At 35.7% G+C, this 26,425-nt stretch overlaps 1 long non-coding RNA gene across 1 annotated transcript in view; it reads right to left on the bottom strand.

Moving 5' to 3' along the window:
- Positions 1-2,430: 2,430 nt before the first annotated feature.
- Positions 2,431-26,425, bottom strand: part of LOC140698208 (uncharacterized) — a 71,496-nt gene continuing 47,501 nt past the window's right edge. The window contains exon 3 of the long non-coding RNA XR_012075842.1: positions 2,431-2,600. This is a non-coding gene — a long non-coding RNA (uncharacterized lncRNA). The remainder of the gene's footprint in view (positions 2,601-26,425) is intronic.

Raw genomic sequence — 26,425 nt, 5'->3', positions numbered from 1 at the left:
ATAATGGAAAAGTGAGAGGTTCTGGCCACAATGATTTGAAAAGATTTCACAGAAAAGGAAACACTTAACTGGTCCTTGAGGCAAAGAAAAATTTCAAATGTCAAAAAAAAATTAATAATTAAAAAGGGAAGGGTGGGAGGTGGGGAAGCAGTCCACACAGGGGGAATCTCTCTGTGCTAGCCGTGTGTTCAACCTCTACAGATAAGGAAAACCAGAGAGAAATACATGATCTGGCCAAGGGCAGAATGAGAGAAAGAATCAGAGCCATCTCTTGAACGTTTCACTCCTGGGCCAAATGTTTCCATGCTCTATCACACTGCATCCTTCCTCTGGAGGAACAAGGCTTCTCTGCTTTCACAACCATCTCCGCCCTCCATTTATTCCTCCATGTTGCCACACCCTTTGCAGGACCTTGCTAGGATGTCCAGAGCAAAACACAGATGCAGCCATGTCTCCATACAACACATTAAAATTTAGCTTGTGTCTCAAAATCAAACACACACATCTAGGTCTATTTGGGGGCACCCTTTCCTCACCATTCTCCAACATCTCAAAGGAATGGGAGCTGTGCTTTCGCCACATGGCATGCTCAATAAAACTGCCACCCATTTCCCTAACCCTTCCATTTTTTCTCCTTCAGTTTTGTCAAGTGTTCCCAATTCCAAGAAATCGTAATTCAGAACGTGGGGGAGGTTGCAGATTTTTGGCTCAGGAGGTCGGGCAGATGTTATTCCTTAAGGAAGACGATCATGATTGCCTATGTGAGTAATGGCTGTACGTCGGCTAGGAGCCAAAAGTTCTCTTATAGCAGAATGTATAAACCATTCTCCTACTGAAAGAAGGCCCCCAGTAGGATAATATATTATTACACATGATTCAAATTACAGGATCTGCAGCAGGGGAGCTCATGACTGATTCAGGACAGTCGCTCCCTGAATACTGATGATGGGATGATGGAATGCCTCATGAATTAAAAGGGCCGTGGTTTAGCGTCTAAATCCTTCATATGCTTAAAAAAGTGTCTATGCTTATCATTGTACTCTTTAAGCTTCTTAAACGAATCATGCACTGTTATGAAATCCTTGTCAATGTTTTTAAAATTCCATGTCTTTGAATAATTATATTCAAAATATTCTTTTTAAAAAAAGACAATGAAACTACCTTCTCTGCTAGAAAACTATATCCCTTTCATGCCAATATGCAATAAAGATATGGCTTAAGAGAAATCGCATTTAAGTGTGACCCAGTTTCCGCTCTTTGGGATTCTCTAAAGCAACCTGAAAATCTTCACATGCCACATGTTCCAGCCTTTTAAATTTATCTATAAAACAAATGAGTTTATCTCTGACAAACTAAATACAAATGTACAAGACAAAATTACGTTTCCAAAGGTATTCTGCTGATTAAATGAACTCATTCCTGAATATTATTTCACTTGGTCTATCTTGGTTATATAACAAAGCAATAAATTTGCTAAAGGTATTACATTGGGAATGGAGATCAGGCATTTTTATAGAAACACTAAGGCAGATGTTAAATATTACGCATTCTGAAAAACAAACTGCTGCGATAAATTCTGAAATAATATGTAAGCTGGTCCCTTAACTTCTTTTCAAACTGGTTCTTGCATTCAGTTTTTCTAGTAAACGGATGCAAATCAGGTTCATTGTGCTGAGATGGGAAGAGAGAGATTTGTCCAGAAATGACCTCAGTTCTATTCATTAATAAAATGACATGTTGGCTGAGAGCAGAGAAGAATGAAATATAACAAGAGTGAACTTTCCTCTGTGTAACAGATGCACATACGCGTTTTTTTAAGATAAAACAGTGTACATAAAAATGGCCACTGCAGCATAAAATCTGGAAACACTAAAGTAAGTTCTAAGATGCAGATTGCTTGGAAAAATCGCAGCTTCCATGGCAAAGCACCCCCTTATTCTCCACTACCTTGCACAATCCTGAATCCCAACTTGCCAAAAACATGCTTTCCTAAGAGGGGAGCGGGGTCAGGTAAAATAAACGAAGATTTAATTTTTTTCTAAGATTTCTTTTAGCAAAGAGAAGATAATTTTGCAAGGTCAAAACAAAATAGAATTGAACCCAGAATAATTTTAGTGACAGCAGACACCAGTAAGGGGGAGGGGGGAAGGCAGAAGCTATCAGAAAGAATATAGCCACATTTTTGCATAGCGGTTTAAATTATGCCAGCAGAATAATTAATGGAAGGACCTAATATGGGGAGGAGGGGGTAAGAGGAAAGGGGGGAGGCTATGTTAAACAAAGTTCATTACTGCATGATGTAAATGAGTTTCTCACCAGTGATGTCACTGATTGGCTGAGCTGCAGAGCTGGCTTCGAGCATGGCCGGATTGGCTGCTAGCTCTTCTGGTGCCTGCCTGCTTGGGCAGCGGTTGAACCAGATACTTTCTGTCTCTCTTGTTGTCGTTTGAAGCAAATCTTGTTCAGCCCAGCTGTGTCTCCATAGTAGTGGCACCCTAAGAGAGTCTCCCTCCTGCTTCCCACAGCCCGTCTGTGAGGCGGTCGCTGCTGTGAAATGCCAGCACTTGGCACCAAGCCCAGACAGCGTTTCTCAGATCCATCTATAACACACACATACAAAAAGAAAAATAAAAGAAAAAAAGCAGTTCTTTCATCTGAATTGCATCCTAAGGAGGATTAAGAAGGCTTCTATTGCTACTGATTTGTGTCCTTTCAATTTGATGGCTAAAATAGTTTTTGAAATACAGTATCCTCTCATCTGCAGTAGAACACCATTGGCTCAAATTAGTTAAAAAAAAAAAAAGATAGGGGGAACCCCCCTCTCCCATGTTTACCTTGATTACAGAAAAATAATTCTTCATTTCCCTCCTAAGCACCTTGTAACTGATGTTTTTAGTCTCCTCCCAGAACTTAAAACTCTCAGCAGATTTCTAATTATCTCCGAGTCATTATTTTCAGGTTAAGACAAGGGATCTTAATTAGCATTCTTTTTTAGCTATGCGAAATGAGACAGGGCATGAAACAGAAACGATCTATGGAGAGGCAGAGAAAGAGAAAGAAAAAAAATCTGTGCAGCTTTTACAGTTGAGCTGACACCCCCTCCTTACCCGTTCTCCCTCCACCCCCCTTGTAAAAAAGAATGCAGTCATATGAACTTTACCAGACAATGGAGTACCTACAGGCTCTCCCCTAGACAAGTCCTTTATAACCAGCCAGCGCTATGTGCTGCAGACAGTGGCCAATCGGCAGGCTCCTTTCTGCAGCAGGGACACAATAGGTGCATTGGCCACACTGTCCTCCTAGCCCCTGACAGCAGTTCAGGTTCATTTATTGTACACTGGAAGGCACATATGTCTTTAATATTCACTGTGAAATTATAAGTGAGGCTGTCTTTATTTCACCGTAATTACATCAACCTAATTACCGCGCAAGAGCTGCAATAGCACTGTTTGCACAGGGTGGCGCTTGGGCATGCATGCTGTAAAAATATGCATGAACATGCTTGGCTATTTCAATAATAAAATCCCCCAATTATTTCTTTCCAAGAGCTTAATGCTTACTCCAGAATACTCTAGCGGATATAGTCATCACTTCCCCTCTTCAAATGAAAAAAAGCATGTATCTATATTCATGTGCATGTATGTGTACATGTATACATGCATAATTTAAACACTGTTTTAGCCATTTATTGGGGTGAGGTATGGAAGTGGAAACTAGTCAGCAAATAAAAGGTTATTGAGGATCTAAGGCGTTTCTCCCTTATCACTAGACATTAGAGTGAAGCAATAAGTGACTCTGCACGCATCACCACAGCCGTGCACAGATGCCGATTTATTAGGAGTCCAATTGTCCTGAGCATCTCCATGTCTCATTTATGTATTTCCATGTTAATAATTACAGCATTTTTTTGCAACACTGACTCAAAATGCTTGAAAAATTAAATCTTTGCTTTTCGTGTATTAGTCAGAGTTGGGTACAGTCTGCAGTGGGAACCGCCCGCTAATTTTTTTTATGCGTGTTGCGTTTACATATTCATGAACAGAATACTGTTATGACTGCTGATTCTGCAGCAGGAGATGAAAAGGCAGGATCCAGCATACAGACCCTATTAATTTCTAGGGGGAGAGTGGCAGCATATGATGACCAGAAAGAGAAGATGCTTGGGGTTTCATTTGGGGGTTACCTCATTGTATAATAAGGATCTGGGTAGACAACCTATCAAAAAATGTGTAAGTATAATGAAGCTAGAAAGTAAAACAGATTTGCATTTTTTATGGCCGTTCAGCCACACTGTAAAGAAATAAGTATTCTGAAATGGAGATTTCTGTCTCCAGTGTTTTCAAGTAAATAAAATTGCATTTTTTCTGGCTACTTAGAAAATCATTAAAATGGGGTGTGCTCAGAAGCTCGGTATTTTCTCATTATTTTATAATTTACACATTTCTTGTTCAAATCAAAATGCTAAGCTTTAAGCATTGATTATTTCCTAAGACGGTGTTTGACCAATATTAAACTATATTTATTGGTACATTTTGATTTTTAACACACAATTCTCCAATCAGGAATGGAATTCATCATTACAGCGGGAACATGAGGAGAAACAAAATTCATCTATATCCACATAGACACATGTATGTAACACATAATTCATCCACATTACAGAGAAATAATCTGAATGTTATTTTTATCAATGTATACCTTATTGTCCTCTTTTTGATTAACGTTTGCAAGATTTGTATTATAAAATGTATTCAAGTTGATTTTTCATTTTATATGCATGTTTTTTAAAGAAAGCACAGCTCTTCTATCTACATTTTGTCAAAATCAAGTTTTGGTAGGAGGGATAATTGAGGCAAATTCCTAACTAGACCAAGTAAGAGACCCTAAGGCTCAATTATAAAACCATAAATAATAAATGAAAATATATCTATAATTCTGAGTTGCTACACACATTGAAAGCAAAACACCTGAAATCAAAGATGTCAATTAGTTACTTGATATATAATGTAAGATGCTTCTTCTCTAAGTGATTACTTGCCTCGCTTTGTCGATAAGTTTTCTTTCAAAGGCTGGTCTTTCTAAATCTTCAAGTAAACCATGAAAACTTTACTGGTAATCAAATTAAGATATGTAGACCTCATTTTCTTCTCTCTCTCTCCCCCTCCTCCCTCCCTACCTCCCTCTTTCTCTCTCTCTCTCTCTCTCTCTCACACACACATACACACACACAAACACATATAGAAATACATATAACATTATGACTGTTCTTTTATTATAAGAATCTGCAATTCTTCTACCTAGTTATCACAATTTTTGACCTGTCATTGCACAAAAAAGCTTATGAAAATCAAAAAGATAATATTTAATTGCTAGTTATCCATTTTACCAAGTAAAAATCAAAACAGGAAAAACTCATAATATGAGATACATTTAGATTCCACTAACACATAGAATACACTTGAAAATTCACTGTTACACAGAGGATTTTGATGAATGTATTAATTTTATTAACAAGATTAGTGGATGATCCATATCTCTGACCTCCTTAAATGGGGATTTGCAAACAATGAACGTTAAAAAATTAAAGAGACCTTCCTTAAGTATTATAATTCATTAAACCAGGCAAGGCTTCGTACTCCCTATTATGACATTCTGTCACAGTTCGGGTTACTAGATATATTTGAAAACAACATTGCACCTTTTATAATAGTTTAGTATTAGGCTTTACTATTCTTCTCACATGTCAAATACAAATTGCAACTGTGAGATTTTAGCATATTACCCAAACCAAAGTAATTCTGCAATAAAATCTTATTTGGAATCACTGAACTAAAGAACTTAGACTTAAGTTGTATCTTAGAGATTGAATCCATTAATTTTAAACATGACATCTAAAGAAAATTAGTAACTATTTATTGTATTTCCACCCATCACACTGCCATTCTATATTAAAAATATGGTTCTGACCTGCTGTCAGAATATTCTTAATTAGTTGAGTTTTACTAGAGATAAGGAATTTATGGTCTCCTCCCGTAAGATCAAAGACATTCATTCATAAGATAATGTATGGAGAATATATTGCCATCTGTGTTCCCACAATGGAATTAAGCAAACCCCTTAATAAAGATCAAAAGCATAACCTTAGACTTATAATCAACCATGATCCCACCAAAAGAGACAACTCAGCACAAATTGGCTGTAAGACTGTGAAATAGCAGCCAACCATATGAACCTTATAAATAATACAGGGCATTCTATACGTAGAGCCAACTTAGAGATGCAAAAATAACAAATTAAAAAGTAACTTGTCAGTCTTCTGATGTGACTCATTCTTTTAAAAAAATTAAGCCATTTAGATAAGTGTGGAAAATATTCATAGTATAATCAACATCAAGAAACCACTGTTTATGTCACTCCACACAATAACAAGCATCCAGGTGACAAAACAAGAGGAGGTTAATCATCAGAATAGCTCTAAATATTTGGCTTCTTCTGTGCACAAACTCAGTGCTTAAGTTGTCAGTGTCCATATTTTGGATTCAAAATGAGTATTCTTGAACTTTTTAGTAATGATCATTTTTATAGGATATGAGAAATACAGACATTTTATAGGTGCCACTTTCGGGTCACCCAGTTGAAAATCTATTACCAAATAATACTTTTTAGGGCATAGTTATGATAAATCTCATTTATAACAACCTCAAAAGGGTTAGCAGTTCATCTGCTATGAAAAAAAACAAAAAACAAAAAACACTTGACACCTTAGTTTTTAAAACTTGTTTCTCTTGTGAAGTTTCCAGTTGTTTCAATTAGGACTATTTATTAAAGGTGCACTTCATGGAAAAACATAATGAATTATGATATCTAAATACCCAGGAGAAAAGAAAAACTTCAAGCAGATGAATCATGTAAAGAGAAATATTCTATTAGAAAAAAACAACCACAGGTTCCAGAACTGTTACCATGATGCTCTATAATCACTATTCTTTGTTCTTCTATTTACAAGGAACAGCAGAAGACTTGGAAAGAAAAATGAAAACCTTTCATCTGAGAAGTTGCCACCAAGCATCTAGAATTATCTCACAGTCTTTGGATAATTACTTCCATTTAAGTAAATGTTGTTTTTAACTTCCAGGATGAATAAGAAAGTAATGTTCTACTCAAGTCATGAGATAAATCCAAAATTATACTAAGCAGTAGTTTCTAAATCTGTCATTTATTTAAAAAGTTATCAAATTATAGTCTACATGTAGTGAAGTAAAAAATTTATTTGCACTATAGCACAGATGTGCAAAAGAAACATGGCTTCTTCTTTTTAAAAGTGATCTAATTTTCATCAAATGCCCATCCATTGGGTTGTTTGGGCGTGGAGGAGGAAAATTATTTTCCAATTAATTTGTCTTAATTTTTCATGGTTTCAGTAGTCTCTTTTGAATTATTCCCCCTGTGGTAGACAGAAAAATGACCCTCCAAAAATGTCCACATCCTAATCCCAGAATCTGTAAATATGTTACATACATTACATGGCAAAGGGAATGAAAGATGCTGATAGAATTAAGGTTGCTAATCAACTGATCTTAAAATATGGAGATTATCCTAGATTATTTTCATGGGCCCAAATCAATTACAAGGGTCCTTAAGTGGAAGAAGGAAGCATAAGAGAGTTAGAGAGAGATGTGAGTATAGGAGAATGGTCAGAGATGCAACACTGCCAACTTTTAAAGTGGAAGGAGGGGCAAGAAAGCAGCCAGCCTCTAAATGCAGGAAAAGGAAATGAGTTCTCCCTTAGAATAGCCAGAAACAAACAACAGCTCTGCCAAAGTTGTGATTTTAGCCTGGTGATACCCATTTTAGGCTTCCAACCTCAAGGCCTGTAAGATAATATATTTATGTTATTTTAAGCCACTAAATGTATAGTAATTTGTTGCAGTAGAAATAGGAAGCCAATAAATGCCATCTTTTGAATGAATTAAGGTTTTAAATTTAATTCTCCTTTCCTTTAAAATGATGGAAAGGGGATGAACTAACAGAGCTCGTGGTTTTGAGAAATGGAGAACTGTGTCCTTGATGGTACCCTCTTGTATACATGACTTGCCTGGTCTTTAGACTCCTGTGCAGGTTTACTGAGGTAGGGAGGTGGATCCTACTGGACCTGTTGCAGCATGGTCTTGGTTCCCCAAACTGAAATTCACTTATGTCATGACATTTCCCAGGTCACAATATCCTCGTGCTAGGTAGCCCCTTAATTTCAGCTTCAGGCTTTGTTGGAAAATCAACCCTTTTGACAAATTCATTGCATTTATCCACCAGGGAATGTGAGAATGCCTGAATATTCTATATACTGTGTGATTGCAATGAATTGGTAGATTATCTCCTGTTCTTCCTATTTTGAAACCTCACTAAGGGACTGCTAACCTCCTCCGTGTTGTTCTGGCATGAATCTGGACATGAACCTGAGCATTCAAAGACAGTTACAGTTTTTTTGGTTTTTTTTTCAGTTCGTGCCTGGTCAATTTCTGTGGTCACGGGAAGTAATTATCTCCTCCCGTCCCTCCTGCTCCCTGCAATGGCATCACCAAATTTATCTAGTGGTATATTGAATAAAAAAAAAAAAACTCCCTTGCGACTTCAGCCCAGAGGAAAAAGAGCCAGGGCACACTGCCTTTTTCTTCTGCTTGTTTTCTTCCCATACTTAGATCAGGAAGGTTAGTATTTTTTGTTCCCATATAATAGGTATTTCCTTTTATTTAATATCCTCTTTCTTCGTGAGGAAATTCTTTTTTCACTAAGGCCAAATAGCAGAATGACTATGGAGAAACATGGCAAATATGATTTGCAGGGGTGAAATATGTGTTCATTTATTATTTTCAAAATATTATACCCATCAACTTCTGGTTAAACTGGCAGATTTGATCTCAAGATCTTACTAACACTACAGAAAATGTATTCTTTTTTATGGCAATAGCATAAAGAACAAAGAAGGAAAACAAAACAAAATTTTGAAAAGTGGAACAAAATTTTGAAAGATGAATAACTGATGACTGACCTACAAGACCTAAGAAAATGAGATCCTCAACCAGAAACAGATAAAGCCAAAAACCCTTCCAAGAAAGTTTAAAGAATCAGAAGCACCACATGTTTGGGGAAATAGAGATAGAAAGGAGTAGAATTTTTTAAATGTTTATGTTATGTTTATCAAGAAGTTAAATCGCTGCAAATCCTCCCCTATCCCATACTTGTGGGCAAATTTACCTTTCTCACTACAGCATAAGACTAAAGGCTGATAATCTAAAGAAAGTGAAACAAAGTGGACATACTTGAGGATGGTTTCCCACACTCTAAAGAGGAGCCTTAAATCAATGTATATATTCTGGATACTGAGACTCTTCCCACACTATTTTCTTCCCTAACTAGGTTGGCTCTCAAAATGCTAAATTTTACATCTTCTTGTCTGAGCAGTCTGACTTAGCAAGAAAAATAATGTAAAATGAACATACAATGTGGAAGTGACAAGTAGGTATGTAACAAAAATTATCTTTTGCTTACATAGCATAGTTTGGTCCTTGGGAAGGGGCTGTCTGGCCAGAGTCATCTTTCCCATCACCCTATAGATGTATATGCAAAGTGATGGTGATGAAAGCTGAGTGGAACCCAAGTGCATCTCTTCTAGGCCTGGCAGGTCTATCAAACTTTTCCATAGCTTTCCTCCATATTCCTTTCTCTTTTGACCTCTTTAAAATATAGATGCCCTTCAAGATGACCTTGAATAATATATTAAAGATGGCAAAGCCTCTGTTGTCTAGGCCACTAAAAGACTGTGTGTAGAAGGGATGCTTTCCTATATAATTTTTTGTTCAATACTCTTACATAAGCAAGAAATAATTTTATGTGTATTTTAGTCATTAAACACTTTGACTTTACTAAGTAGAGCAGATATCATACCCAAGTAATATATACAACAATTGCACCAGTTATTTACATATAGTGAAAATCACAATAACTAAGTTCCTTTATGTGCTCAGAGCTTCTGTCAGCTTTATAGTCACTATTTCTTAATCTTAAGCAGAAAAACAAATATATAGGACACTGACAATATAGTATGGAAGACATAAAATAAAACAAGTAATAAGAAAAGAGGCAAATGGTGGAAATAAGACTATATCAGAAGAATAAAAGTTTTGAAAGTTCTGTCATTAATGTTATCAGAAAAAACATTAAAAACTATTACATCCGTGAGACAATAACAAGATGCTACAAAAAGAAGATCTAGATAACCAAAAAAGCTACTCAAAATTAAATTAAAAGTTCATGACAATAAAAATAAAAAGCTGGAAAAAATTGGAAGTTAAACTTGAGAAAACTATTCCATTAAGTAGAGAAAAAGACAAATGTACAATAAAAGAGAGGTAGAACATTCATTTATAAAATAGAAAAAGAACTATTTTAAAATGTTACTGTGATGATTAAATGAAATAAATATTCAAATATCTTCCTTGGTGTCCAGCCCAGAATATGCACTTGATGTATGTCATTTTCCTCAGTCTCTTCAGTAATCCATACAGCTTTTAGAATAATTTTTTTCTATTTATATAAATCAAAATGTTAAAGATAAATATACCAGGGTGGTGGAGAAGTGTGGAAAAAGCTGAGAAATTTTTAAAATCCTTTTTTAGGATTTAAAGAAGAGGTGAACCGGTCCCTTCCGTAAATTCCTCTAAGGCAGATGTAGGTTAGGAAAATGATGCAGTCTGGCTCTTACGTTGAAAGCCTCCTGCCAACGTTAGAGACGTCAGAGAGGACATATGATTCCCATCTGCATCAACAAAGTAGACTTTGGACAAAGACAATCTTACAACATCTGGATTTTGAGAACAATGCTAATTACTCAAGGACTTACTAGTTTTTGTTTAACAGCTTATCTTTATAAGAGGTTGCTGATGTAACAGCCATTCAAGTGTCTAAAAGAAAAGCCTATGTTTACTACGTAAGTAAATTTTCCTTTTTAAGGTCTTCAGACTCTGATCTAGAGTAGATAAAGCCTATAGAACTATACAGTAAAGCAGACACATTATAACTTTTTTTAGGAAAGGCATATATATATATATATATATATATATATATATACACACATATATGTGTGCGTGTGTGTGTGTGTGCATGTATATATATATAACTGAATCACTATGCTGTACACCAGAAACTAATACAACATTGTAAACCAATGATACATTTGTAGTTTTGCGTCACCTACTGGGACTTGGGGCTGAACGTCTGGTTCCCATCCTTTGCATACAGAAAAGGAGCCATGGTTGTGGGCAACACCCCCACTCCTGACAACTGCTATTCAAACTACCTTGTCTGAAGTGATGAGAAATGGTGCCCCTATACTTTATTCTTTGTTGGGAGAGGGGGACCCTTACCTTTCCTCCTCACTGGGATTAGCCAAGAGCACGTGTTCACATTCATTAAGCCTATCTCCATCTAAAAGACTTTTTTCCAAAGGAAAAAGCACCTGATTCACTTTCCTTAACCAGAACATTGGTTTTTCAACAACTGAATTAACTTTTCTTTCATCTACTCTCTCCAGGAGGTACAGCCACATCAAGTAAGGCTTTCAAAAAGCAATCTGTCAAAACATAATCTTGGACCTATCTGAGATGTCTTCATGAGTCACAACAGAAATTTTGCTCCCTTAGGACCCAATGAGAAAAGTCCCTTTTTATCTTTCCCTAAATGGTGGTTAAAAGATGGGTTTTCAGTGTTCCTCAGTGTCTTCTAAGCAAGGTTACATCAACAAATCCCAGTGTTAGTACAGTCCAAAGAAAAGTGCTACATCCTCAAGTGTATTTACATGCTATCATCAGAATGTAAAAAATGATGTGACCAAAAATGTTTCTCTTTGCCTTTTATGTCAGAAAGAGTGAAGCAAAATGTCTTTTGCATGTTTTGCAGTCTATACTTGCTCTGCTTCCCCCAGTGGTCTCTTTGTACCTTCAAAGTCTCTTCTTGTTCAGTGCTTTAACCTCTAATCTTTCAAGTCTCTTCTTAAATACATGGGGTGATATTAGTTTTCTACTGCTGCTATCACAAATTACCACAAATGTAGTGGCTTAAAACAACCCAAATTAATCATCTTACAGTTCTGGAGGTCAGAAGTTCAAGATGGGTCTCTGTGAGCCAAGATCAAGGTATTGGCAGGGTTATGTTTCTCCCAGAGGCTCTAGGGGAGAATCTTGGTTTAATTTGGTTCAGTTTTTGTCCTTTTCAACTTCTAGAGGCCACCGATATTCCTGCTTCATGGCCTCTTCCTCCATTTTCAAAGCCAGAAAACAACACTGTAACTCTCTGACCATTCTTCCCCACTCCCATTTGCCCCAGACTCTGAAAACTCCTGCCTTCCTCTTTGACTTTCAAGGACCTTTGTAAATATGTTGGGCCCAACCCAATAACCCAGGATAATCTCAGCATCTACTGATTAGCATCCTCAATTCCATTTGCAATTATAATTTCTCTTTGTGATGTAATGTAACGTATTTCTTGGTTCTCGAAATTGGCAAGTAGACACCTCTGGGGGCCCATTATTCTGCTTACTACATGGAACAAGACTTAAATTAACAAAAGAGAATCAATATTCACCAAATATATAAAGTCTGAGTTGGGGAATCATCTAGGGTCAAGAGTATCAACCAAAATCCCCCTCAGAAAGGAGTAAGTAGCATTTGAGCTGAGATTACCAGACATAAATCATCAGCCTGTATGGGGCGGTGGGCATGGGAATGGAAGGTTCACTCAGACAGACAGCAGGGGAGGCCTGGGAAGCAGACGTCAGCCACTAACAGAAAGGGCCATGACTTCAAACTCCAGGCCACTCCCGGGCTTCCTCCTCCACCAAACCCAAGTTTTTTGTCTTTCGCTGGCCACAGCTCTCACTGGCCTCCACTCAAGTCTCACTACTTGATTGGCTGATGCTGGGATTAAGGAATAGGAAGGCAAATATTACACAGAGAGCCTGAGAAGGTCTTTATCTGAACCTAAATACTCAGGCTACCAGATTACAATATTTATTCATTTACCAATGACACAAACTACTGAATCCAAATATAAAAAGAATTCAGATAGATCCAGGGACCAAAAATATGGACATGTCACTGAAAACATATGGCAGACTGCTAATGAACCTAGTATCCATTCCCTTTTCTTTAGTAAGTAGAGTAGTTTCCTTTTGCTGCTGTAAAAATTTACCACAAACTTGGTGGCTTAAAACAACATAACACAAATTTATTCTCTTATGGTTTTGGTGGTTACAAGTTGAAATGAATTTTAAGGGGCTTGAAGTGTTGGTAGGACTGGCTCCTTCTGGAGGCTCCAAGGGATATTCTATTTTCTTGTCTTTTTCAGCTTCTAGGATCCATCTGCATTCTTTAGGTCTCCACTTCTTCCTCCATTTTCAAACATGTCACTCCAACCACGGCTTCCATTATCCATTTCCTTCTCTGAATGTGCATCAAACTTGCGAGGACTGTCAAAATTACCCTGGGCCCACTTGGATATCCCCAAATACTCTTTTCATCTGGAGATTCTTAATCACATCAGCGAAGTCTCTACTAATCTAAAGTAGCATATTTGCAGGTTGTGGGGATGAGGACATTAATATCTTTGGGGTGGGGGTATTATTTTGTCTGTCACAGTAAGATAATCCTGATTTTTAGCTTAGTATGTGACCAAATGGGATAACGATTATATATCACAATCTACTCTGTGATTAGGTATGACTATATGACTAAGTTTTGGCAAATGAGATATAAGCTAAAGTGCTGAAAATTTCAGGAAGTTTGCCTAAGGGAAACTGATATGCCCTGTGACTTCTTCCATTCTGATGGCTGGAATGCAAATACAAGGGTTGGAACATAAGCAGCCATGTTGGATCAAAGAGTTAACCTTTGCAATGGAAGCCATATATAGTAAAACAACAGATAGAAAAAACCGGGGTCTCTTTTGGAACACCAGAACAAGCTTGAGCTGACTTCTAGATATCTTGACTATGAGATAAAAATATATTTCTTTCTTGCTTAAGCTATGATTATTTGGCGGTTCCTGTTACAGCCAGATTTAATGCCAACTAATACAAATGTATTTTTGCATTATATAAATTAGTACTAAACTTTCATCTTTCAAAAAACTTATACCATTGGCTGTGTACAAAATGTTTTTCATAAGTAGAGGGATTTTATAATAATGACAGCTAGCATGTTTATACGCAAAGTGCTGAAGGGAAGTCTCTAGATAAAGTTGGATTTATGAAGACTAAATATAAATTTAAATTATCAGTTTATTTCCTTATCACTACCCTAAATAAAGCAAAATCTAAACAAATTATAACTTCAAAGGGTTGATCTAAATGCTAGCACTAAATATTGACCAAAGAACAATGCCAACTGAGAAAAACTCCTTTAAGGGCCTTTGCATTAGGTCTTCTGTCTCCTTGATAAGGGCTGGCTTAATTTACCTTTTTAAGCTAGGAAAAAAAAAAGCTATGATTAAAAAACTTAAAAAGAAGTACACACCACAACTAATATACATTTTTATCTTCCCTTTACCTAGCAGGATTTTGAATATATACTGCCTCTAGCCTTTTACACGTAATTTATGAGCTCATAAAAAGAAAAATTCTATATTTGAACATGTCAACTTAGTACACATACATTCACAGACAGAACATCTCAAGCCAATTATTTCTATATTCAGTTATTTTTTAATGTATTCAATTATATATACATATGAATGTGTATATACAAATATCACTTCACTGAAATATGTATTATTCCCAAATTAAATACAAAGGCATAACGAAACCCTTTCTACTATATACCTCATTTCTACTCACTGTAACATTATTGTAGAGGGAGTCTTCTTAGTAGTGTTTAACTTGTATATCTGTATATAACAGACATAATAAATTTCATACATGGGAATATATATATATTTATAGTAATAGCATTTGTGAAAGATGTAATTTTGCTTTTCTATATATAAATTCTTCAAATGTTACATCTACATATGAATGAAATTTCAAAGGCAAATAATACAGAAGATGATATTTAGGAGAAAATGTAGTAAAAATATTATAATTAACCCATAGAAGCAAACTTAGAGTCAAGACAACCAAAAGCATAAGAAAAAAAACTATTATATGTTATAGATTGACTGGCATAATCCCTAATATTTGACCATTTTGTATGCACATAATTTGTACCAGAGAAAACAGAATTATAAAATGAATAGTAATGGATCATATACTGACAGCCTCCAACTTAACAAAGAAATGATGCTCTGAAAGCTTATCTGTAAGCTGATTGCCCAAACCTTAGAGCATTTTTTGTTGTTGTTTATCCCAACATTGTATCATTAAAAAGTTCAAGGTTTCAACAAAATTGAAAGAATTTTACAATGAATAAGTATATTTCTCCCCTACCTACATTCTCTCACTAACATTTTCTATATTCACTATATCATGTATGTCAAAACAATAAATAATTACATTTTCCTTCTAATGGCAGGTTGCTGTTCCAAGACACATAAGCTGAATTAAGCTTACAGCATGGCACCGATTTACATTAAGTTGTTTAACCTTCTCCAGGACAAGAATTTAAGTGGTAATGTTGCATCTGTGTAATAGAAACTGCAAAATGAAAGAAAGTAGAAATAGGCTATCCACAATTATATCACCAAACAACTGCAGTAATAGTTTAAAAACAATTTAAATACTTTAATTTTGCTTTCCTTAGATTTCATTTTTATACAATATAAATTGTTGAGCAATTTTCATAACTTCCATTGTCATTTTAAATGAGTAACTAATAACACATTGAATGCACGTCCCAAAATTTAACCATTATTTAACCATTCACTTGTAATATTTGGGTGGTTTTTCAATTATTGTTATCATAAAGATGCTGCTTCAGTTTTTCTCCCTCATGTGTTCTTCCCTGAATTCAGAATTGGAATTACTATTTCAGAGGAAGAAAAAAAATCTGATTTACCTAATTCATATTAATTATTAATAAATATTTCACTTTTTATCTATTAATGAATGGCCATGTTTGATACCTAAGAATGGGAAGGAACAATGACAGCTTCCCTTCTGATATTTAAGATCTGCCTTTTTCCCATTCGAACAACATGTTCTATTTCATATTTCTTTAAAGTGGGATGTCTAATAATCCAAAAATACAGTGTATTTTTGTGGTATTCAGTGAAAAAAAAAGTTAAGGGAAGTATCTGTTCCTACAGATGGATATTCAAAGAGAGGAACATGACTACTCTCTTCACTATAGACCCATCCATAAGTCACAGGAGATAAATCAAAATTAACCTGTACCTAACTCTAATGTTGTAAGTTTCAATTTGACTTAGAGTTTGCACTCACACACTATTAAAATTACGGAAAATAAAAATACAGAAAAATTGCAAGTAATTTATGGCAGCTTTTAAGTTGATTCTGCAGTGTGAGAGCTGTCTAATGGTGAAAAGAGGAGTGAATTAAAAAGGATAGGAAATAATTTATTAAGTGAGAAATAAAAGTGAAAAAAAAGTATCTAGCAGATTTGATGCTAGAGAAAGCAGTACATTAACAACCAAAGGCAGAGAAACATCAAAAACCTGTCTGAGGTTACACATTCTAAGATCGTTACACCATTATGATCTTTGCCTTTGACTCTATAACAATCTTGTATGGGTGATTAAAAACTGTGATGTTTGCACAATGGGGGAAGAGTTCTTCAAACTGTCATTAATATAAAGTATTCTGGGTCCTGGATACAGTCATCCAATGCCAAGGACATAATGCAACTTTTGAAAATCCTTTCAGTGACTACCATTAGAGAAACGGAACACTTATTTTATACCTGGCTGACGGGGAAAGATCTCCTTCCATCTCAGGGTCACACATGCAGGCTTCATATAGAATATTACATCATGAAATATAACATTAAAGTCTAGATACTGTCTGTATATGCCTGTCCTCAGGCCCAAGATACCTCATTAGAATTCAGCCATCACTACATAAAACTAAATATACTTTTTAACCATTTTATGAATACATCACATTGACAGGCTGTTAATCGCCTTCTCTATGTGCTAAATTTCCTCATACTTAATGGAAATTCTCATCGATTACTTAATCTTGTTACGCTTTTGCTAAAGTGAATTAATATGCTTAGGATATTAAATTGAAGGATTCTTGCTCATCTGCTCAAACTTTGCATTTTCACCAGGTTGACAAATTAATTTCCAAGAAAAAAAAACATTAGCAATAGTCTCCTCCCTGCTATTACACATGACATATGAAATGAAAATAATTTGAAACGACTGAAGCAAGATGTTCCAGAGAAATATGTAAGGGCTATGCCGAGTGAAACATGAATCCATATTATTATGTTGAAATTAGGTTTGCAATATAGTTTAAAGTTCGAAGTAACTTTTGGAGAATTGCCCCATATCACTACAATGGAATGTATAGCAATGGAAACAAGCTGCAGCTCTCCGCTGACCTGAGCCAAGCACAGAAAAGGGAGACTAGGCACTTAGGAAAAACAACTAAAAGGTTATAGGAAAGACATCTGATACACTTTAATTATAATTGCCTTTTGCTACAAATCGTTGCCATTTTTCTGAAATCAATTAACTTTTAGTTTTTATATTTGGAAATCACTAAGGATACTAGCTTAAGTCTAAGAAGTATTAGAAATTCATTTTCTAATATTTAAATTATTACAAACCAAAGTGACTTTTTAAAAGGAACCATCAAATCCTTAAATCTTAGAATTGCATACTGAAATATTTACAGGTAAACTGATACGATGTCTAAGATTCATTCATTTAAAATAATCCAGCAGAGTAAAGGAATTGAGAGGAGTAAAGAAGGTTGAATTAGCCAGGTGTTGATAATTACAGAAACTGGGGGATGTACACAGGAGGGTTTTATATTCTTCTGTCTCACACACTCATCACTCAGAAAATAGTTTTTTTTTTTAAAGGAAGCTCTAGAGCATTTATTTAAGCCACCTCTGGTGATAACATACATAAACACATGTGAGAAAGTGAAACATGGAAAGAATACCCAGAATGCTGAAAATGCTTAGTTTCCTAACAGACAAGAATGCACTCACTGAAGTAAGCAACACTGAAGAAAGAAAAAGAAGCTACTCAACAGATGTTCCGATCAACAAGAACCTAAGGATCAGTGGTGAAACTTGAGAAGCAGCTGGAACTTCAGAACTCTCTGCTCTGCTTCCCTTCCGAGCAAACTGCACCCAAGAATTGCAAGGTGACTTGTACTCCATATAGTTGGCAGTTTATTGACAGAAAGTTTTATAACAGAAAGTTGTTGAGCATGTATTACACCCCAACCACAAGACCAAGTGCTGAGGACACCAAGAAGAGAACAAAACCACCCCCTCTTAAGAGGGAGACAGACATCCAAATCAATAATTACAGCATCAGTATGAAGTGATGTGACAGGTTTATGAATAATACTGCAGAACAGGAGAGAAAAGCCCAGTTCCCCATAGGAGGACCATGGCAAATTTATGACAGAACTGGGGCTAGAACACATGATTCCATATTCCTAGTTTAAAGTTGCCTTTGTCAGAAACCATTTGGTCTGGGAAGAAAAAACCCTACTTGGATTTTCAAAAAGATGTATCATAAGGGAACAGAGAACATAACTGCAGAACATATAAGAACACAATTGCAGAAAATATGAAAAAAATATGAATTTATCAGACAGCAACTCTGGGGCTATACCATTTCTCATCTCCATGTCTTTCGACATTTGCTTCCATTTCTTTCTACAAACCAGCTCTCAGCTCACTTACACACTTTCATATAAACCATAACATGGCTACCCTGCAATGAAGGGAAATCTGCATAATTCTAGTTCAACCTGCTATAATGGAGTAAGTTTCCACCTGATTCCAAATTCCCTTGAGAGGAAATTTTATGGGTTGTACTGGCATCCAGGGCCTACCCTCAAATACTGTGCTGCAGGACAGAGAGGTGAGGTCTTTGGAGCTAAGTCTTTTGGTCTCTGGGTGACTATCTTGTGGTGAAGGACCATTTCCGCTACTTCCTTGATAAGCATATTATGGGAATTATTACAAACCTAACATAAAACTTTCTGAAACTGCAAAAAAAGAAATGAAAAGGAATGCTCTCTGGTAATATTAAGTTACACCATAATAATATAAGGTTATCTTTTGAAAAAAAATCAAATAATAAAACACCATAATTTTAAAAAGAGATTAAATCCATCATTTTAGCCAAAAGACATTGGTTGATAAATTTTGAAAGGTTACAATAACAAAAACAGCACAACGAGAGGAGGAAGGTTTGATTCATTTTAATGAAATTTCTCCAACTCCAATTACTTAGTGTTCATAAAGAACTAGACAATAATTAAATAAAGGTACAAATGCCCAGGTATTACTACACTTATTCTTCCTAATTCTACCAAATTATACGATATTGTATTCAAAACAGACAATGATCTTTAACACATAAAAAAAAGTCACTAATAGTGCCTATACCATATATTGATTTCAACAAAATAGAGCATGTGAGCAAGAAGGGGTAATGCACTTCACTTTCTTTGCCAGGAGTAGTTTGGTTGACACATCTCTAATACTTTATAAAACATACATTCTAAAATAGTGTGAAGCAATAATGCAACCACAGGAGGGATTATGTGTGCAATAAATAAACTTAGACTAGCAGAGACATAATTAGGAATTAGAAATAATCTTGTGCTGGGGAAGAGATAACCTTGAAACTTCATCTTGCATAGAGTACGGGAATGAAGTAGTAAATGCACATATTTTTTTCTTATTTATTACTCATTTTCACACCTATTTGTTCATTTTTGACAATCAGTAGTAATTGCAAAATAGTAATTGCAGCAAAACAAAGCCAAAAAGGACACCAAAAAATGAGAACACTGATGAAATATTTGCAATACCATCATCTAGATGTGACAAGCTGTAAAATTTCAAAAGGCTATCTAGGCAACTCATGAAAGGGAATATTGGGGAATAGACACTTAAGAACCGACTGATAACCCTGTATCAAGAGTTAACTTAAAAGACCAAATAAAAGCTAGAAGAGAAGGGAGACCCCTCCAATAATAGACACAGGGAAATATTATAACCACATGCCACAGACTTTAAGGGAATTTTATCTGATACAGCACAATTTGGGTCAAATTGGAAAAAAAAATAGTGTAGGCTGAAACACAAACCTTTCCTTAAGAAAGTATTTTATTTTATGGTAAATAAGTGGAGGAAGTTCCAATGAATCTCACTAACACCATCCAGCTTGGAAAAACAAGAGAAGGGGATGTTATACAAGACATGGGAAAGACAGGTCCCCCTGTTCCCCACCACTGGTCAACAGCCTTCCGAAGCCATGGCCTGTGACACTGTGCCCATCCTCCAACCCAGCATCTCAGCAGAAGGCTGGATCTGTCCCATGATTGTGAAGGAGCCATGCTTAACTGGAGAGGCAAGATCTGAGGGCATGCTGAAGTCTGAAGTCATTAGAAATAGAAACTTGGAGTCATTTTACACTTCAGACAAAGAGTGGCATTTCTCTTCAGACAACTATGTGAGATATTGAAAAAAAGAAAGAAGAAGTCCACAAGCTTCAGGGCTTTTCTCTCTAGTGTGGTCAGTAAAAGAACTGAAATCCAGAAAGTCACCCACTCCTCCCCCAAACCTAGAGACATCTGATCACAGTAATTTCTGTGAACATAGAGGAAGCGTTTTCAAAGACCAGTTTCTTCAACTGTGACTACTCATGGCTAAACTTGCTCCCCATGACCCATAAGCCACAAAATAATTAAGGAGGATCTTCCAATGATCTTCAAAGAATCAATAAACAGAGATAATCACCAGGAAGGTTGATTAGCATTATTTTATGTATAGATAGGACAAATAGTCCGTATAGGTCAGGTCCCCACCAGATAGTGCACACACAGTAACAGGAAAATTCACACAAAAATTCTGCAAAGAAGTAAATAATGAGCATGCTCTGCCAAGTGGTATCCCAGAATTAAATGGTGTTTTGTTTTTTTGTTTTTTCCCCTCTGAGCTTCTCCATCCACCCACATGCCCAAAGACCACTGTATTTGCTGATGGCAGCCACCCTTCAGGGAGATGGCACCCTGCATCCCCAAAAGTGGCCACACTCAGACATGTATGTCTGAAGGAGGAGGGCTTAACAGGACCTTTTGTCCCTGACAGTAACTGATGAGAGCTACTCATCTAAGGAATGGTTTTAGGACAAAGAGTTTCCTGCACAGAGATATAACTCCATTTGTGTATTGAGATTTCAAAGGAAAAGTTATGCAACTATGAGGTAGATCTGGGAGATGTAGGAAAGGAGGACTGTGGTACTGAGTCCACAAAGAAAAGAATTTTGTATCAACTCCAGCACAACACCCCAGAACTGATCACTGGAAGAAGTGAGGCTTTAACGGGCAAAGTTAATGAAAAATTTCTGTGAGCAAGATTGTTTTTAAGGGTCCTGTGGAATAAAGGATCCAGTCAACTGCTACATTCTGATCTTGAATTCAAGACCAGCCACTAGAATCTTTCCTGTTGTCAACTGCTCAGGGCAAATACTGCAGCTCCCTGGGCCACTCTTAGAGATATGAGAGGTAACCAGAATCTGAGCAATGGCACTATACACTGAGACCTGACATCACCCTTCCTTGTAGACACTGCAGAAAAATTTATAAAATATACATAAGTAAGACTGTACTCAATTCCCTGCCAGTTACAATCATTAAGAGACCTCCAAACACATAATAGATGGGGTGTTCTGATCATGCTACTGTTGCCTGAAAAGGGGAAACAGAGGGGATAAGTAGTGCACATGTTTTTGAACTCTGAAGCAAAATTAGGGGAAATTAGCTACACTTCTGGTTACATGGTTTTTCTTAGTCCCTTAGCTTCTGTAACAGAATACCCATAGACTGAGTGGCTTATAAACAACAGAAATTTATTTCTCATAGTTCTGGAGGCTGGGAAGTCCATGCTCAAGGAACCAGCAGATTCAGGGTCTGGGGAAAGCCTGCTTCCTGGTTCATAAATGATGTCTTCTAGCTGTAACCTCACAGGGCAGAAGGACAAGGGATCTCTCTTGGGCCTCTTTTACAGGACACTAATTCCATTTCTGAGGGTTCTGCCCACTTGATCTAATCACCTCCCAAAGGCTTCATTTCTAAACACAATCAGATTGGGTAAGAGAAATCAACATATGAATTGCGGGGTGAGGGGAAGGACACACACATTCAGTCTACAGCATGGCTATAGTAGGGGGGCACACTGTTTACATATTCAAGGACAGAGATCTTACATGTGAAGATGTACCCCTAAAACAGAAGAAATTTTAAATAGTGACTGTTTTGATCTTTCAATACAATTAAATATTTCAAGGGTCCATATAAGTAAGATATAGAAAAGGAGATACTAAATTCTTTCAAAAAAACAGGAAAGCTAGGAAGAAAAATTTAAGGATAAAGAACCATTCAAATCTATAAGAATATTAATCAGTCTAATTAAAAAGGCTTGAACAGCACACTTCACAAAAGAATATATTCAAATGATGAGCAAATATATGAAATATGCAAATATCATCCTTAATTGGGAAAAATAAAAGTGCAATTAGCTATTATTACACACATACAAAATGGTTCCCATGAAGAAGATCACTGGTGAGAATGTAAAGCAAATGAAAATCTTATACATTGTTGATGGGGATGTAAAATGGTATAATCACTCTGAAAAGCTGTTTGACATTATGTATCAAAGCTATATATTCATATAAACTATGAGCCAGTAACTTTATCTCTAGAAATGCACAATATGTGGAGCAAGACATCTCAAAAATGTGCATAGCTTTATTCTTAATGGCTCCAAAATTGAAACAACACAAATGTCCATCAACAATAGAATGGAGTAAGTAGAATAAGAATGGAATAAATGGAATAAGTAAAAGCAATAATGAATAAGTAGAATAAGTAAATTCACACAAAAACACTAAATATCACTGAGAACAAACATCTGCTACATTAAAAGATCTCACAAACATAATACTAAGCAAAAGTAGCTAGACACAAAAGAGTATATATTGTATGACTTCTTTTAGAAGTTCAAAATAGGCAAAATTAATCTATGGTGATAGAGATCAAAGTACTGGCTGTCTTTAGGTTTATAAAACTTTATAAAAGTTTATCTAGCTCTACACATAAGATTTGAGAACTTTACTGTAATTATTCTATGCTTAATTTAAAAATTAAAAAATAATTTAAGAAAGTTAAAGAAAAGCTGTATCAGAACTGAGAATGGCCAGAGAAGTATAAAAATGTAGAATCAATATTGAAGAAAATCTAATCCATAGAATTTAATCTCCTACAACAAAGAGGGAAATAAAAATAATAAAAAAAATCTATGAGAAGATATGAACGTGGAAAACATATAACAGTGATGTAATCTACAATTACTGCTTTTGCAAAAAAGAACATGGCAAATGGAACTGAAAAAAACAGTCAAATATGTAATTGACAAAATCTTTCCTAAAGTGAAAATCTTCAGATCAAAAGCATTTATTGCGTGGTAGGCAAAATTAACAAAATACAAAACCTAAGAGAGTCTGGTATGAAGTATTCGATTTTAAGGATTCCACAAGATTCTATTCATCAGCATGACTCACCAGAAGTCTACATTCACCCATGTCCTTCCCTGGAAACTCGGCAGAAAAAGACACTCAAAAGGACAAAAATCAAGCCAGTGCCAGACTTCCCCATGTATGATATTAGATGCCAGAAGACGGAATAATAGCGAGAAATAATTGACAGAGAGACTATGATTCCAGAATTCTGTCCTCATCCCACTTGACATTTACTCAGTGAAGTAACAAAAAGATTGAATATACAGGAAATTAGAAACTATATATCTGCATTGTATCCTTTCCATGGAGGAAAAAATTACTATCTGAATAAATCTAAGAATTATTCCAAACATAAAACAAATGATCTTAGAAGGTGATATTAAAAAACTGTCTATAATAATTTATTATATGGAATAATTAGTTTGGATTTTAAGTCAAGAGTCTACATAAATGAAATCAGATCTTTAGTATGAATTATGCTGTTTGATATATAAATTGAGAAAAAATTTAATTCAGGAGCACCAAATGGTGGGGAGCCAGCGGTCACTGGTGAGAACTGGGAAACGAAAAATGAGTTTGTAGCTACTGTGTCTACAGGATGTAACTTCAGCTTATTTCCAGAGAATCTGATCTTCAAAATCTGAAGATTTGGGTGACTATCCCACAGGTGATTTGCAACAGGAGATAACTCCCTGGGATGTCTGTAGTTTCGTTAACTTGAGTGTAACCTCTATTTTAATAGTAATAATAATAGTAATAAATAAAAGTAGTAGTAGCAGTAGCAGTAGAAATAATCCCCTGGTCAAAGGACTTCATGATTTTCAAAGTAAGTGTCAGTGCTGATCTTCCTTCCAGTCCTGTGCCTATTCCATATAGCTCTGTTCCTTTTACCATCTACTCATCACAGATACCTCTCAATACATATGTCTTATTTCCACCTCACCATATGATAAAGTAAAAAAATTTAAAAAAAAATTTAGTGGCAACCAAATATGGAACTCACTTTTTAAAAGAAATAATCATGTAAAAATCATTACACTATAAAATGCCAATACATATTGGCACATATTACACCATTAAAAGTGAAAATGATAATTTTAGTTAAATAAACTGAGGCCCAAATCTTAGAGCATATCAACAAATTTTGAGATGTTGAGGGAGGGAGCAGAAGAAAAAGAAGAAATGTAAGTGTGCTAATTGTCCAAAATTTCATACAGGAAACGAATACTTTTTATTTCTTAAGTTTACAGGTTGCTGAATACAAGTTTATGCATGTTACTGAAATCTATACAAATCGCCTTTTATAGAACAACATCAATCCCATCTAAGGGCCATGCATCTTCATTAACAGATGACACACAGAAACACAGATCTGTAGCAAAAGGTTGTGTTCCAGAGGTACTGGGCTGGCTAGAAGATAAAGCAAGTTACTGCCACACTCTCAAACCCATGTACTTTCCTGGAAAAATGCATATAAGACTCTGGGGAGCAACAATTAAATCTCAGAAATATTCATAATTTGATATAACTGGTGAGAAACAGTCACTTTAATGATAAAACAAAAACTAGTACTACTTGCAAATCAATACATATAGCTATACAAAAGGGATGGTATGTGAAATATTTGTTTATGGCAAACACCCAGGACAGGGAATAATCTGGGTCATCTTCTGTTTCCTTGTGACCAGCTCCACACCAAAACATAAATATACAGATTGCAAACAAAAGTAAAAACTCTGAATTCCAAGAAAGTTTATTTCAAAGGATTTTGAGAGTTTTCCCCAAATCCTGCCCAAATATATCATTAACTTTCAATGAAGCAGAAGTTCTGTGCAATTTTTACAGTAAGCTACAAAGGAAAAAAGGAGCAGTAGAATAAGAGTGGAGTCCTTGAGCCAAATGGCCACTGGAGGAGCACCATGTCTCCCAGGAAGGACACTGACTTCATATCCTTGTCCTTCTCAGTCACTGACTGGGAGAAGCTCATAGGAAGTGTGGCTCCATCACAAACATGCAATAGATTTTGCAGGAGCTAGGGCCCTTAGTCAATTACACTTCCTATAACTGGAGATCTGTGAATCCATGATCACCAAGCATTTAAGGCTTTGAAGAATAAATAAGCTACATTAATAAAAATTTAGAATGATATTTCCAAAAGCATCTTCTGTTAAAAATTATTTCAAAAGAGTTTAAGCCTCTCTTTCTTTCTCTCTTTTTTACACACACACCACACACACACACACACACACACATACATTGTTCTGATGTTATACCAACCACTGAAAAATTAGCCCCTGAGGAAGAGTGGAAAGAAAGTGGATCTCATTCTATAACTTTACCATCCCTAAAAGGATTATACTAATACAAATACGTAGATAGCTTGCTCTTACCCTAAGGTTATTTGTATCTAAAAGGGAAATAGACCTAATATTTTTTCTAGATGTATTACATATGTTATCTCATACCTCTTCATAACATGATTCTGATATATGTAAAATTATCTCTATTTTCAGAAATTAGGAATTGAATTGGCTTAACACAGTCATTAGGTTTTTAATCTAGGTCTTTTTGGCAGCCTTTAAATTTATTCTACTGTACTCCCTTGGAATCTTCCAAATAGTTTTAGACATAGAAGAAATAGAATTCAAATTAAGAAGGCAGTGAAATTTTACTAAGCAATATAATTTACACTTTTGAA

Source organism: Vicugna pacos, chromosome 1 (genome assembly GCF_048564905.1).
Source record: "Vicugna pacos chromosome 1, VicPac4, whole genome shotgun sequence".
In the NCBI taxonomy this organism is placed as follows: Eukaryota; Metazoa; Chordata; class Mammalia; order Artiodactyla; family Camelidae; genus Vicugna; species Vicugna pacos.
This window is presented reverse-complemented; position numbering and strand designations above follow the sequence as displayed.